The sequence below is a fragment of the Camelus bactrianus genome, chromosome 18 (genome assembly GCF_048773025.1).
Source record: "Camelus bactrianus isolate YW-2024 breed Bactrian camel chromosome 18, ASM4877302v1, whole genome shotgun sequence".
Taxonomy (NCBI): Eukaryota; Metazoa; Chordata; class Mammalia; order Artiodactyla; family Camelidae; genus Camelus; species Camelus bactrianus.
This window is the reverse complement of record NC_133556.1, coordinates 11668500-11682852: the sequence shown is the minus strand read 5'-3', so window position 1 is coordinate 11682852 and position 14353 is coordinate 11668500. Positions and strand designations below refer to the sequence as shown.

General features: G+C 44.4%; 1 protein-coding gene and 1 long non-coding RNA gene across 8 annotated transcripts in view; one reads left to right on the top strand and one right to left on the bottom strand.

The window, feature by feature from the left end:
• The window catches only part of AUTS2 (activator of transcription and developmental regulator AUTS2), a 1021698-nt gene that overhangs the window by 52712 nt on the left and 954633 nt on the right, over positions 1-14353 (bottom strand). The window lies entirely within an intron of this gene.
• Positions 7112-10257, top strand: LOC141573885 (uncharacterized). The gene is made up of 3 exons (XR_012500279.1): positions 7112-8398; positions 8528-8776; positions 9397-10257. It is a non-coding gene; the product is annotated as an uncharacterized LOC141573885 (long non-coding RNA).

Here is a 14353-nt window from a genome sequence, read left to right as displayed (position 1 = left end):
GGCTGATAACACAGAGTTATCATCTGACTAGCAGTCCCATTCCTAGGCCTGTACCTGAGACAAATGAAGACGTACGTCCGCACAAAAACTTGTGCATCAGCTTTCATAGCAGCAGTATTCACAATGGCCCCCAAAACAGAAACAGCCCAAATGTTCACCAACTGATGAAGCAATAAACAAAATGTGGCATATCTATACAATGGAATATTATTTGGCAGTGAAAAAAGAATGAAACACTGATACATGTTACAACAAGGGTGGACCTTGAAAACATTATGCTAAGTGAAAGAGATCAGTCACAAAAGACCACATGCTGTCTGATTCTAGTCACTTAAGTCGGGAATAGAGAACTTTATAGAGACAGAAAGATGAGAGGTGGCCAGGGCCTGAGGGGCACGGCAGGAGGGGACCACTATCTAAGGGGTGTCGGGTTTCATTTTCTAATGAAAATGTTCTAAAATTGATTGTGGTAACAGTTGCAAAACTCTGTGAATATACTAAAACCCACTGAGGTGAATGTTATGGTATGAGAATTCCATCTCAATAAAAAAAAATTGTCCTGTTACAAATTATTGTCTCATAATGGGCAAACAGAGCCACGTGATCCACCGTAAGAGGTGAGGACGAGTTCACAGCAGTGGTCTTACACAGTTCATCCAACCACAACAACTTTCCAACTTCTTATCTTGGCCTCTGGAACAGGAGGGCTTCTGAGGCCTGGCCTCTACACATTTCTGAGGTGTTCAGAGTCTCAGAAGCAGTGTAAGCGATCTCTCCAGCTTCAGCATCCACAGCACGGAAATAATAATCTGACAAATCCACAGTTGCTGGCTGACTGCCCCGGCTCAGGGCCTGGAACTGGGGATTCGCTGAAAAGCCCTGAGCTCTGCCGGGAAGGATCCCACAACTTACCGGGAAGATTGGTTAAAAGAAAACCTATAGTTTAACGCTAAGGTCTCTGAGGGAGCATGGAAGCCCCCCGGGGGTTCCGGGCCGGCAGCAGGACCTGGGCATGATGAGGTGTGGAAAGGAGAAGGTCCTGGAAGGAGAAAGGGGGGCTCTAACAGGGCCCCGGGTGCTGGGAGCGGAGAGGCGGAGGGGCCGCGGAGGAGGGCGCCGGGGCAGCTTAACCACCGACGGAACCCAGACCATCTGCACGGGGTCTCCATGCCCAACTGGGAGAAGGTCCGTAAAGGCTCTCGAAGGCACCGGGAGAAATAGAAAGAGATGGAAGGAGCAGCCATCATTTTTATCCTATTTTGTAAATCCCTGTTCTCAAGTGCAGAGCAGCCCTTGGTTCAAAAAGAACAGAAGTGGCTCCTCTCAGCTGCTAAGCCTGCCCTGGGGTTATGCTTGGGTTTCCCTTTCATGCCTCTTGGGAGAAAGAGTAGTTCAGGGAGTAACTGGGGGAGAAATTTCTTTAATCAGGGAGCATTGCTGAGGAAACAATCTGTGGAGGAAGAAAGTTAATAAATCAGTAAAGAATGTAACATGTCTTGGCACTCATTATTTGGGCCACACACAAAAATGTAAAATGTGTATTTCTCTTCTCTGGTAAAATGACCAAATGGGAAAATCTTCAGAGGCCTGACTTGCAGAGAGTTGCTTCTAGATGGATGCGCTTTGACACTGACGAGGCTCAGCCTGGATGAACTCTGTCTAACCCTCTAAATCCCTCAGAAATGTCCTTCTGATCTAGGTTTTCAACAAGATGCTGTTGCACTCCAAACCCACAATAATCCTGCACTCACAAAAAAATAAGGATCAATTTAGGATTCTCTTCTAACTTTGGCTGGCAAAAAGCGTTTAAAAAAAATTAACTGCTCTTTAAAACCTCTCACAAAGCAATTAAGGGCCAACTATCAGGACAGCATCATGAAACAAAGCCAAGTTCTTGTTTGTTTTTATATGTTTTCTATCTCTCAAATTATGTGGGTCATTTTGGACAAGTGCAATTTGTGAGATCTAAATGGCAAAAAGAGAGTGTCTTCAAACGCGAGGGGTATTTAAAAATTTAGTATATTTTGCTTTAATTTTCTTACAGACCAGATTCTGATAACCAGTCTTTTCAAAAAAATTATGCCTAAAAAGAAATACTCATATCAAATTTCTAATTCATCTATGTCTGAATCTGTTAAAGAAGAAAATCATGAAAATTTAGAATTATAAACAACTGCATCATCTAAACTCACTTTAAAGATGAGCTGTGTCATAAAGATAAAATCAAGAGCAAACTAGACTAGACGGAAACCCACAGGTTCTCATTCCCTTGTCAATCCCTGCCCCTCTCGTCTCTAAACTGTCTTCAAAGAACCTTATCCTGACTTAAGGGCAAGTTGCCCACAGGGAAAAGAAACAAGTAAATAAATAAAACCATTCACATTCTTCCTTTATTAGTCCCAGTATACAGTTTTGATAATTTTGTTTTAAGATTTTTTTTTTTAATGACTAGCTTCTTTTCCCTGGAAGAAATTAATGACTGCTTTTAAGAGTCTGCCTTTCTCAAGTTACAGTTTACAAAATGGCAGATTCATTTTACAGTTTAAATTGTGTACACTGGTGACAGAATCACTGTAGACGCTCCTGTGTTATTCACGATCACAAAGCCGATGTCTGAGCCTTCCTTCAGTTTCACACTGTTTCTGACGCGAAAGCCCTCTGAAGCAAGCACGTGCCAGGTGCAGGATTTGAACTTGTTAGGTCGGGTCTGGTATCTAATACTAACCTGTCTTATAAACCAAGGCCTGTATTTTAGTATAAGTCAGATGATTAAGAAAGTTCTTTTGTCCTGAGACACAGTCGTTAATCTCTGAAACTTAAGTTTTACCAACATCCTGTGATAAGCAGGCTTTGGGGGCTGTACCATCCACGGTGCGGGCCCCTTTGGCTTGCTATGACAGAAACCTGGATACACACTTGGGTGCAATTACTGCTGCCTTGGTGTCAATGTGCAGGTGCCCACATGCTAGCCTGGAGGGAACAGTCTAATCTGCTCGGAATTGGAGAACTACTTCTGTGTTCCCACAAGGGGCGGGGGCGGAAATAACCCTTCTCCCCGTAGACACCGCTCAGGTCAGAAAGAGTCCCCAGGGCAACGGTGTCCTCCTCACCCTCACCAGTTCTACACACGGATTAGCTCTAATTGACGAGGACGGGGAGGGCGGAAAACTGGCCCCGAAAACTGAAAACCAGTCTAGCAAGGCTTCACAAGGATCTGCCCTTAGAATTTACCTGATCAGAGACTCTAAAAGCTGAGCAGAAAGGGAATGAGGAAGGGGGAATTGGCCTTTCAGATGCTTTCAACTAAGATAATCCAGTGTGTTATCCTTTACACCTGCTTCTCAAAAGAACAAAAGCACAAGATCCACTCTCAATACAGGTCACTCGGGTTCCAGGAGATGCTGTTGTGTTTGAGCCCCTCTGATTTGACAATATGATCCTCTAAACGGGCGGATTAGAGGGTCTTGAGGCGCTCTGACAGCCATAAGCTGGACAGGGCCTCCGGCTTTCTTAACGCTTAAGATTTTATCTTCTCAAGATTCCTGGGATAGAGTGTTACAGAAGGTTCCATTTGTACCATGGTATTTTCACTCAATGAGTTTGTGTTTTTGTCTCTGTTTATTTTCTCCCTACTGTTCGTATTTTAAGACACAGAAACGTAAAAGGGCCAGTTTCAGATGCCATTTTGACTAGAAATGCCAACATACCGAAAAAATGACGATACTTGTGACAGAATGCTTACAAGCTTAGTGTATTTCCATACAGCAGTTCACTAATTCAAGTAATGAGAAATGCATCAATGATGTCATTTTTTTTTAAAGAAATGCCATTTTTCATTCAAATACATGTATAGTAGATCCCAAAATATTCCTTGGAATCTTCCCCTTATGAGAAAAAAAAAAAAATAAGGGTTTCTAGCAAACACAATTGTCTCTGTGTAAAAGCTTCCCGGTGTTAAATTTCCATTATCTTTCTACTCTTCTTAAAATGTGAAAAGTTCCCCAAATTCACACCCTAAAATTGAACACTGTAAACCTCAAAGCCTACTAAAAACAACCTGGCCATATTCCTTCCTTGTCTCAGATGCTTTGTTTAAAGTTGAGTCCAATTAAGCACAGCGTGGCATGTTTATTAAATCTGGCTTTTTAACGGGGGCAGTGAGGCTACTTCTGAGATTTCAAATTCTCTACCTGTACCAACCGATACCAAACACAAAGAAGAAGATACCTTAACCTTAAGTCTTGGCTGAAATCTCAAAATTCTTAAACCAGAGACATCAATCCCTACCAGCAAGAGATTTAGGACTCATTTTGGAATGTCGCTGCTTTATCATTCGTCCTGTAAGTTTGCTAAATGGAAAATCCTCAGGCAGTTGGCAGAAGAAAAATGCATTTGGTGTTGACAGTCCACAATAGAACATGGGAACTACGGAACTGCTCCCAAATCTTGTTCATTTTTACAACATAATTCTCTTAAACGCTTGCCCTTATTAGGAAGGATTAAGGGCCTGCCACTATAATTTCCCTTCTACCCAAGGCATCTTTTTAAAACAGGGTGTGATAGTCATTGCCAATGGAATGTTCCAAGCTGATGACATTTCAAATAGGCTTTCAAGGTGCTAACAATGGACCGCCACTCATGTTCAGCCTGGGCACTGGCTCCCGAGAAGATTTACAACAGAGGAAAAGGGTAAACCACTTTCCAAAACCAATTTAATTTGGTCTAAGTCTTGGAGGGAAGGTCATTTCTGTCTTACTAAAAGGCCCAATCTCCTTACTCTCTTTCTCAGAAGATCCATAAACATAGTTTGAGTAGACAGATTATAAAATGTGATATAATATGCTACGTATATGTACCATACTTCATTGCTAAGACATAATTCTCCCCATTGCCCTCACACATACATTTTAATGTTCCTGAAATACAAGACGTGTCTTGTGATCAACATAGTAGTCTAACATGGCAGTATTTCTCACCTCCTACCCTCCAAAAAATTAGTAGTAAGTCAGTGGTGCTTCCTGTAATGGACGTGGTAAATTGTTTCATGCATATCATTGTTGAAAATGATCCATCTAGAGTAAACCTCTCAATCCAGTTTTGCAGTATGCCACCACTTCAGAACCCAAAAGATACAGAATTTCAGGAAGGAAATGAAAGTCTTCTTCCTTCCAAAAGCAGAGAGATGTGTTACTACTCACAGTATTTTGCTTCTTGTTAAGTTCACTAAACACAGAGAATTCAGTTTGGGTATTAGTTTTCTATACCTACAGGTCATAAATCAAACGTGGACTCAAATCGCTGATAAGGACATATGAAAATGACTGAAAACATTTAAAGTATATGTCCCTCTAAAACCACAGGCACATTTCCCTTTCTAAAAGGAGCTGTCTGGGTATAAACTTAGAAGGTCTATAAACAGAAGATTTGTTACAGGGGTACCTGATCTTTACTTCTGAATTTTATGTTCTACGTTATGGCTCCTAACACATCAATTTTACATGCAGATAATGACATGTAAAATAAAACTCAAATGTGCAAGAGAAGCTTCCTTTATTGAACAGACAAATAAAAGTGGGGCTCCGTGAGTATTTTTCTCAACAACTCAGAAAGGTAAATTATAAAACACAGTTTCTGCCCTTTCATTTCCTTTAAATGCCCCGAAGGACTTTGTGCAGGGCATCTCTACAGCATCCACTCCAAGGCCTGCTGTCTGTCTGACTCAAGGGAAGAGCTCCTTCAACAGAGAGCCTCTGGGGTCCTTCTGCCAAACCCAGGTGTGCCATCCACCAGCACACAGCCCTGGGCGGCTTCCTTGGCCTCTGTGAGCCCCCAAGTGCCCTTGGAGACCTACCACTGTGTTAGCAAACTCTCCCATCTTCAAGGTCGTTGAAGGCTTACGTGATGTCTCCCAGTTTAACCATAAAACTGAGAACTCAAAGGTGTTGAAATGTTCTTTTCAACGTTAAACCAGGAAGGGTATGTGTATCAACTTCAGACAAGAGTTCCATAAGGAACATCTCGTTAATAGTAGATTAGGGTAGATTAGGATAGATTAAGGGTAGATTAGGGAAAAGTGCCTTATAAAGTACCACTCACACTGCAGGTGATTTAAGACATCCAACCCCTAGCCCCAACTCCCCATTTGGGGACATCTAATTCTAATTCTGATACATTAACCAAAGGACTGGTTTTGACTAACATTCAGATTTATTTTACAACAGATTAAATCTAAACAATCAACTGAAACGAAAAATTAGTTCGTAAAAGCTAAGTTACAGGATAAAATATGTCCATGGCCACTAGGTCTTCAAACAAAAATAAGACAATATTTAAGGAGCTGATACTTTAAGTCTCCCTAAAATCCACAACACTTTGGATCTCTACTACATGAACATGTTACAGATCTTTTAAGAATGTGAAAGGGATACAGTTTTCTGGTTTATTAAGGTGATATACACACAAAATTTTTAAAAACTAATGGAAAGACTGTTTCCGCAGGCATCATGATGATTTAAATTTAACGGACACTCACTCCCACCTTAAGGGTTCCTGAGCCCCATTTCCCTTTTCAATTAACCTGTCAGCTTGATAGTCAAGTCGAATTAGTTAAATCCTTTTTTAATGAAAAGATTATGCCTTAAGCGTTCTGCCAGTTCCAGGGCAGTTGGCAACTACAAGCTAATCTATGCAAACTTTGGGGGTGGGGAGGAGAATTCCTAAATTCCAGTGGAATCCGGAGCTCCAAAAGCTCATCTCTCTACACTGTAATTATTTATAGCACACAAAGTACAACGAACACGCCACAAATGCCAAGGCCCTTGTCTCTTCCTACGGTTATTTTGCACACGCAAAGCAGCTACTTCCAAACACGCGAAAGAAATGGCTATTGCAGCAAACTGGGCTCAGCCATTAAGGTGTAGGAGCAGACAGAAATGGGAATTTCATTTTTAATAATTAAAAAGTTATTGGGTAACAAGTTAAACGCCACTATAAGGAAATTCATAATATAGTTTATCCTACAAGACCCACCAGGCTGGGCTCTTCAAAAAGTCAACGTCATTTGAAATTTTTAAAAGGGTGTATTTGTGTGTAGGGGAGAGGGTGGGGGTGGAGTTATATATTCAATTTCAACAGGCTAAAAAGACATATGGACCAAATGTGTGACCCTGATTGTATCTTATATCCAAAAAAGACCCCCAAAAAAGTCTACTACTATTTAAAACTAACACACTTTGGAAATAATAAAAGTTCAATATGAACTTGAGAAAAAGTCTGGAATCACAGTTGACTTTCTTGGCTGTGACAATGGTATCGAGGTTACGTAGAAAAATGCAGATACAAAAAGAAAAAAGAAAAATGCAGGAGGTGAATACTGAAGTGTTCTGATACCTTTCAGTTTGAAATGATTTAGGCAAAAAAAAAAAAGATATCAAGCAAGTGTGGCAAAATGTTAAGAATTAGTCGATCTACACTAAGAAGTACATGGGTATTCACTGTGTTCTTTCAACTTTCCTATAGTTCTGCAATTTTGGAACTTAAAAAAAGTTGAAAAAATCTGGAGGAAAACTTAAAATGAGAAAGTAGGTCTTGGTCCAACAGACCTGGAGTCAATATCTGACTACGCCCACGAGACTATGAGCTACCAAGAACAAAGCCATGTCCATCTCAGTGTCCCCTGTCCTAGCGCAAAGCCTGGCACAAGGAGGCACTCGATGTCTGACGAGTGGATGGGTGGAAACGGGAATGAAATGCTAGCTCCAGCACACGTCAGCCACCGAAGCCTTCGGCACGTTATCACGGAGCACAGCTGTGATGATACCAGCCTTGCAGGGCCCTTGACCTGAGAGAATGTACGCTGAGGGCATGTCAATGTGCCAGGTGGCACATGCTTGGGACTAAGCAAGTGGTACTGTCACCATCGTTCTTAGATGAGTCAATGTGTGAAACATCCCTGACGTTGAAAAGTCCAAGAGGTTTTAGTTTTCAACTGAAATCATCCAGATCTACAGAAGGAATGAGATTTGAGAGGTCTAATGACAGTTTCCCTAACACTTCCACGATACCTCAAAAACACCCCCTTGCTGATCTCTCTTTTAAAGGCTCTGTCATTTTATCGGCCACGAGCTATTTCTTTGCATCATCCTCTGACCTGGGACACGCCTTCTGCCAGGAGAAATGTGAGCGGGAATGGATCTCCCTGCTATCGGAAAGCTCTTCACAACAAGCTTTTCTTACGCAAAGTCGAGCGATGTAGCTGTGTTACCTGAAGGGTGGGTTGGAAATGACTTTAAAAGGAACTCCTCAGCTACTGAAGGCCCAGCAGTGATTCCAAGATGGTGAACAGACCTGGGCGGGTGAGACAGAGGAAAGGAGTCCCGTGGACGAGTGTGGTGGAGGGGTAAGAAAGGGCTGAGAGCAGGGGCGTGCGTGCGTGCGTGCGTGTGTGTGTGTGTGTGTGTGTGTACGCTACAAAACATGGACAATAAAAAGATCCTACCAGGCACTTTCCTCTCCACACACCTTGCAGAAACACCCCGGAAGACGCAGCCTGTGGGCAGAAATGCTGAAAAGCTCCGGGGTGGCTGTCTGCTGCCTGACAGCCACTTCTCCCTCCCCGGCAGGATCCCAACAGACCGGCCTGGTGGCTTCTGACTCTGAGCCTGGCGTGGACGGCGTGGATGACTGATGCTCACGCCCCGACGGTTCTCCCTGAGGCAGCAGGAGGACTTACCACTTCCTTAAACTCTAAAGTCTTGTGAATATTAGAGCAAACAAAGTGAGTTTGGCTTTCAAGAAATCCCCCTGTCCGCCTAGTGGCATAAAAAAAAAAGACAAGCTTCATGTTGAACGTTGGATCTGCCTCTAATAAACTCCGTGGGTTACTGATTCAGATTTTGGCAGGAAAGGCTTTCAGACTACTTTTCAAACACAGGGAGGAGAGCAGCAAAGGGAAGGGAAAGGGGGAAATGGGACGACACCAGGCTAGACACGGAGGGGGACTGAACTTTTTTATCCGATAAAATTCCGATTTCCTAGCTGAGATCAAGAACTTTACAGCTTAATATCCAGTCCCCAAGCTAATGCTAGCTCTTAAGTAACACCATCCTCAATTATTTCCAGGGATGAAAAAATAATGACGTAAGAAAAACCAGCAGGAAAAAATCCAGCACTCCAGCTTTGTGGGCTGTAACTGGCTTTTTCATTTGTTTATAAAGTTGGTGTCTTGGAGAATAACAGAGGGTAATTCCTGCTTGCTCTAAGGGAGGCCACCATCTGCTATTTGAGAAAATGATTAAATATTTCTCACCTGTTAAGAAGCCCTTTGCAGCTATGCGACCCTAAACAAAGACTCAGAAGTTGGTACTTTTGTTTACAATGTATGTTCCTTTTCATTAGACAGACATTTGGAAAACTCTGCTGACACCTCAGAGGACACGGGATGGCCTGACCTCTGGGGACTGAGGATAAAGTACCTAACTGGGTGCATGACACCGGGCAACCTGCTCTGCCTCTCCATGCCTCAGTTTCCCCACAGTCAAAATGGTGCGAACAACGCTGCTCCCTGGAAAGGGTGCCGTGTGGCTTCCATGAGCTAATCCGCACAGCGATGAGAACAAAGCCTGGCTCTCGGGAAGTACCCAGCAGAGGTGAGCTCCCAGCGCCAGTGGCCTAGGGCTCTTCCACAAACTGTCACAGAACCTGGACGGTCACCACGTCATCATAAATCCCGGTCTGTACGGACATCCAGGGTCAGGCCTGTTGTCCCAAAGTGTTAATAGCCGCCTGTTTCCCTTTCAAATGTGTCCTGGTCTGGACAGTATGTTATCGGGTCACCTGAATTATCGCTCAGAAGATAAGCAGATGAAGGCATTTTCCAGGAAGAGGGGATAAGAGAAAGATATCAAAGGGGGTTTATTTAAATGTCTAAAAGGAGCAGCATGGCTCAAGCTGCCATTTGTATTTTGTTGTTATTGTTATTATTTGTTTTTTAAGCCAAGGATATTCTTAAGAGACTGAAAGAAATAAAGAGCCAGTAGAAAAGAAAGGCTGGCCAAGTGGGCAAGGACCAGGGGGTGAGCTAGGACAGAAGGTCCCACACGGAGGCCAGTGGGGACGAAGGCGAAAAGCCCAGCCCCGCCCAGTCGCTCAGGGGCTGAGTGGTGGTGATGATGCCTTGAAAATAACTGCATTTTAGGGTTTAAATCCCTCTTTGAAGCAAAAAAAAAAAAAAAAAAAAAAAAAGAAAAAAGACTAAAAGTGGCTTGACAGCGATGTCTGCCCTCAAAGGCATTGCCGTCCGAGAGGCTGACCGGCACACAGAGCCAAAGACCCGCGCCAGACTGAGTGGCCGGGAAGGGTTTGAGGCCCCTCGAGGTTCCTGAGAAAATGGACAACTAGCGGGGATTTCTTGTGCTTCTGCCACAGAAACTCAAGGTTGGGCTGGGGGCTTTATAAAGAACAAGCCAGCGAGGTTGGCCGAGGATGGATGCTCCCATCAGGAACGCTTGTTCTCTCCCTGCCACGCGAAAGTACACGCACCACCACAGAGCGCGCTACAAACCAGAGGGACAGTTCTAGACGGTCATTAAAAAAAAAAAAAAAAGAGAGAGAGAACGGTTTTAATAACCTCACTGAGCTTTGCAGTCCTAACTGCTGCCCCCTCGCTTGAAATTCCTTTACAGCTTTTCCCGTTTGATTCTGATTAACCATCAGTATAACCTTTGGGTTATGTAACTATATAAAGTTGGGTTCTGTGGGAGGCTCAGCGAAATGCCGCGCTGAGCCGCCCACCGGTGAAGCGGCTGACCCACCTGACTCAGGCTGCAAGTAAGGCTGCTCCCCGCGCTGCCGTCGCCAGCGTCTCCCTGCGTTTCCCCAGGCTAGAACTGCCTCACTAGTACTTCTTCCCCAACGTACTACAGACGGTTTGGGCTGAATGAGAAACTGTGCTGTCAGCAAGAGGCATTTGTTCATTTACCAAACCGAAGGCCGGGCTGGCACAGCAGGAGGAGGGAGGCCGGGAAGCCGGGACACAAGAACTGGCCCTGTCACTTAGCAGTCACGGGACAGCTTCCTCACGTGTGAAGTACCTGCTGGGCTGGGCTACTGTATGAAGTGAGCAAACAGCGTATGGAAATGCCTGGCACGCTGCACTCGTGGGCAGCCTCCTAGTCCTGTCCTGGAAAATATCTGGTTGGGATCATCAGATTATCTAATAACCAACCAAATGAGTTGACTAGATTCAGTGAGATTCAAACTTTTCCTTCTTTTCTTTCATCAGCTCAGACTCTCCAGTCATCACCTAAATCCCAAGGTTTGGAGGAATTTTTAGGACGTTGCACGTTAATTCACTGAGGCTCAACAATCAGAAACTGAGCCCCTACCCTGTCTCAGCACCGTGCTGGTCACTGTGGAGCGGGTGGGAGTTCAGAGAAGGGGGAAAGACAGCTGCATCTAGGACTCTGCTAAGAAAGACAGGAGGCACCAAGTGTCTGAATCTTGGGAAGGTGGAGGGCTTCCTGGAGGATGTGGCATTTGAGCAGAGCAGTGATGGTCAGGCATGACTTGAAACTCACACACATACATGTGCGCAAACTCATTTGCTGTTGCCCTTTTTCAAGTAGTATTCTCATTTTTAGACATTTTGTCCCTTCCACTGATAAATACAAATGACATAAGAATGTAATTCAATGAATCCAAAACATGGGTTAGATCTTTCACAAGAAAAACACAGATAGAGAAGGGTACAGATGGGTTAATAAAACTCCTAGTGGGGCACCAACTGCTTACTGTGATAACGTGCAACTAAAAGGAAAGAATAAAGCATTTATCTTGCTTTCCCTTTGATTATATGAGGGCAACCAAAGGACTCTCGATGACGAGGAAAAGCTCACGGTACAGAAGAATTTCAGCCAGTAAGTGTGACAGATGGTGGAAAAGCCACCCTTTTGCCACTTTCCAGGAGATCCTAGACCAGGCGAGGACCACCAATGCATGAAAGCATTAGCTGAGAGGCTGATGGGGAACCTGACAACGCAGGTATCAGGTTGCCACAACCTGAACTTAATCACTGGCCAATCCCAGCATCACTAAAACTCACTTACCTAGACATTGTGAGCACCTGGGTGTGGGGCCATGTGAAGCTCACTGCAATGCCTTCTGAGTTTCTTGCCAAAACTTCTAACTTGAATCCAACCAAAGCTCTAGAGTCAACTTCCATTTATAGGGAATATGAGGGACAGAGGAATAAGCTGAATGAAGCCACAAAGGCCTCCAGAATGCAAGATGGTTAACGAACAGCTGACCTGATTTCTGCAACAAGTCACTGACCCGAAGTGAATGGGAGGACAGGGAGAGGCGGGGTGGCTCTGGGTTAAGACAAGTAATTCTCGACCCTGGTTTGTGTCCTGCTGGAACAGACCATGCAGAATGACGCTCATGAGAAAATCAGGGAGATAGGATTACGGATGGGTTTCAGCTGAAACTGAGGAATTCTTATTTATTTCACTACTGTGATAACAGGGTTGTTTATGTAAGAAAAAAGAATGTGCTTAAATAGATTTGCCCTGAAGTATGTAGGGGTGAAATTGTATGACTCCTGACATGCACTTTAAAATACTTCAGCAACAAAGAAACATGGTCAGATACTGCTTTATCTACCCCAACACCTGAAAACAATCGTGACAAAATCTTGACAAAGATGAATCTGGGTAACGGCTACCTCTGGGGGTTCAATCTAGTGTCTTCTATGTTTAAATAAGTTTGACAACAGTAAACTTTTTCTAAAAGCTCCTGATGTGGTTCCGTGATAACACTTAATTAACTTCCGTGTGTGCATTTCATTTCCCACGTAAAGACATGTGACTTTGAACCGATACTCAGTTCAGATGTTTACTGGAAAAGGCATTTAAAAAAGCTTTCTGTGGAAAGCTTTCACACACGTGAATCCCAAAGTGTGCTCCTGGGACAGTGGTATTGGCACCACCTGGTTACCTGTTAGACACGCAAGGCCTCTCCGTGCATCCTTGAGCCTCACCCATGACCTGCTGAGCTGGAAACTCTGTAGTGGGACCCAGCAGTGCGTGTCTTAAGGCCTCCAGGTAATTCTTTCACAGGCTCAGGTTTGCGAACCACTCCTTTAACATATATAGTCTTGGGAGATGCCTATTCTTAAAGGACACCTAAAAAAGCTGTAATATTTAGGTACTCTATGTTTTGGGAAAACCCAACTTAGAATTTGATAACCTGAAAACACTAATATTTTGCATGGAAGGGAGAAAATATTTCACAACGTTGCTGCCCATTATTCCACATTCCTGGATATTGATCATCAAAAAAGAATTTACACCGTACTGTGTTTACAAAATAGTTGCTGGTAATCACGGTACATTTGCCCGGGTAGTGGGTGTTCTGTGTTGTGATAACCCTTCTTCAATACAGATGGCAAGCGGGGGTTTGCGGTGCGGCATCTGCTAACCGGGAACTCGACAGAACAGTCTGTCTTTGAGAAGCGGTTGAGCAGGTTAGTTCAGCTGGCAAAGGCACAACACTGGCCCAAGGTCATGGCTCCAAAGCCCAGTTAGAGCGGCTAGCTTCCCTTGGTAATGCAGCCCTCACTCGGGGCCTAACCTCTGCCAGCACCCCATGCAGGAGGAGGCCTGTTCGCCAGGCAGGAGGGAGTGGGAGGATTGGAAATCCACGGCGAGCAGGACGGCTGAGGCCAGCGGGAGGGTCAAAGTGTTACTGTCAACAGATCCAGTGCCTCTGACATTAAAAATAAATAAATACGAAGGCTGCACAAGAACGCACAGACCTAATTTCCTGGTCAGCAGGAGTATGGATTTCACCAAGTGATTCACGGATCACCTGAGCATTTACAGAAATCTCACTCAGATGTGCTTCCTCGACCTCGCCCAGGGGTCGTCTATGTCAGAAGGACCCAGAAGCCTTGCTCAAAAGGGACTGCTGGGCCACGCCCCTGGAGTCTGACTCTAGCAGAGTTTGCACACTTAACAGCTACTCAGGGGATGCTGATACTGCTGGTCCGGGGCCAGATTCTGAGAAGCACTGTCTAGACTCAATCCCGCATCTGAATTCCATCTCATCCATTCCTTTTAATGACAGGTCAGCTCCTGGTCAGCAGAGACGCTGCCTTTTCCATAGTCTATAAAACTAGGTGTTGGGCTCGGAAACCAAACCCATGACACATCAAGAAGATGAGGAGGGAGGAGGGAGTAGCCTAAGTGCAAACATTCTTCCAGCAGGCGGCATGGCTGCGGCCCTATCCTCAAAAAGCTGACGCTGGATTCCCGCAGCCCTTTCCCACACGAGTCTCCGGGAGAGAAGACCTGGG